The sequence below is a fragment of the Arachis hypogaea genome, chromosome 20 (assembly GCF_003086295.3).
Source record: "Arachis hypogaea cultivar Tifrunner chromosome 20, arahy.Tifrunner.gnm2.J5K5, whole genome shotgun sequence".
NCBI lineage: Eukaryota > Viridiplantae > Streptophyta > Magnoliopsida > Fabales > Fabaceae > Arachis > Arachis hypogaea.
This window is the reverse complement of record NC_092055.1, coordinates 81,535,242-81,537,228: the sequence shown is the minus strand read 5'-3', so window position 1 is coordinate 81,537,228 and position 1,987 is coordinate 81,535,242. Positions and strand designations below refer to the sequence as shown.

The 1,987-nt window shown below is 29.8% G+C and overlaps 1 non-coding gene across 1 annotated transcript; it reads left to right on the top strand.

Annotated features, from left to right (window-relative positions):
* The first annotated feature begins 319 nt into the window (after window positions 1–319).
* Window positions 320–423, top strand: LOC112788020 (small nucleolar RNA R71). The gene has a single exon (XR_003195401.1). It is a non-coding gene; the product is annotated as a small nucleolar RNA R71 (small nucleolar RNA).
* The last annotated feature ends 1,564 nt before the right edge of the window (window positions 424–1,987 follow it).

Sequence of the window (1,987 nt, the reverse complement as noted above, 5' to 3'; positions counted from 1 at the left end):
ATTATTGGATGCAGCTTGCAATCTATTCAGACTTTGAGAAATCATATTGACTTGCTGAGTCAATATTTTATTCTGAGCCAATATGGCATTCAAAGTATCAATTTCAAGAACTCCATTCCTCTGAGGCGTCCCATCACTCACAGGATTCCTTTCAGAAGTGTACATGAACTGGTTATTTGCAACCATGTCAATGAGTTCCTGAGCTTCTGCAGGCGTTTTCTTTAGGTGAATAGATCCACCTGCAGAGTGGTCCAATGACATCTTTGATAATTCAGACAGACCATCATAGAATATATCCAGGATGGTCCATTCTGATAGCATGTCAGAAGGACACTTTTTGGTCAGTTTCTTATATCTCTTCCAAGCTTCATAGAGGGATTCACCTTCTTTCTGTTTGAAGGTTTGAACATCCACTCTAAGCTTGCTAAGCTTTTGAGGAGGAAAGAACATGGCTAAGAAAGCCGTGACCAGCTTATCCCAAGAGTTCAGGCTATCTTTAGGTTGAGAGTCCAACCATATTCTAGCTCTGTCTCTTACAGCAAACGAGAAAAGCATAAGCCTGTAGACTTCGAGATCAACCCCATTGGTCTTGACAGTATCACAGATCTGCAAAAATTCAGTTAAGAACTGAAAAGGATCTTCTGATGGAAGTCCATGAAACTTGCAGTTTTGTTACATCAGAGAAACTAATTGAGGCTTTAGCTCAAAATTTTTTGCTCCAATGGCAGGGATTGAGATGCTTCTTCCATGTAAATTGAAATTTGGTGCAGTAAAGTCACCAAGCATCTTCCTTGCATTGTTATTATTTTCGGCCATGTGTCCTTTTTTTTCGAAAATTTCTGTCAGATTTTCTCCAGAGAGTTATGCTTTAGGTTCCCTTAACTTCCTCTTCAGACTCCTTTCAGGTTCAGGATCAGCTTCAACAAAAATGTTCTTATCCTTGTTCCTGCTCATATGAAAAAAAAGAGAACATAAAAGAAAATATAGAATTCTCTATGTCACAGTATAGAGACTCCTTATATAAGTATAAGAAGAGAAGAATAGAAGAAGGGAAAGATAAAAATTTGAACACAGATGAGAAGTGTGGGTTCGAATTTTTGAGTAGAAGAGAAGTGTTAGTAGATAAATAAATAAATAGAAGGGGGTGAGAGAGAGAAGAATTCGAAAATTAAATAAATAAAATAAGAATATTTTTGTTTTTGTTTTTAATTTAAAATTAAAGTTAAAATTTGAAAATATAAAAAGGAATAAGATTAAGATTAAAATTTAAAATAATTAGTTAATGAAAAGAAATTTTGAAAAAGAGGTTAGTAATTTTCAAAAATTAGAGAGAAAAAATTAGTTAGGTAGCTTTGAAAAAGATAAGAATCAAACAAAAAGATAAGATTAATTGAAAAAGATTTGAAAATCAATTTTGAAAAGATAAGAAGTTAGAAAAGATTTTGAAATTGATTTTGAAGAAGATGTGATTGAAATTTATTTTGAAAAAGATTTGAAAAAGAAATTTAAAAAGATTTGATTTTGAAAATTAAAGTTGATTACTTGAGTAACAAGAAACAAAAAGATATGATTTTAAAATTTAAAGATTGAACCTTTCTTACTAGGCAAGTAACAAACTTAAAATTTTTGAATCAATCACATTAATTGTTAGCATTAATTTTGAAAATATGAAATAGAAATAAGAAAAAGATTTTGAAAATAAATTTTGAAAATTTCGAAATTATGAAAGAAAAAATGAAAAAGATTTGAAAAAGATAGAATTTTTAAATTGAAAATTTGATTTGACTCATAAGAGACAACTAGATTTTAAATATTTTTGAAAAAGTCAACTCAAATTTTCGAATTTTATGAGAAGAAAAGGAGAAAGATATTTTTTTTATTTTTGAATTTTTTAATAATGAAAGAGAAAAATAATAAAAAGACTCAAAACATGAAAATTATGTATCAAAACACATAATGCATGCAAGAACACTTTGAATGTCAAGAT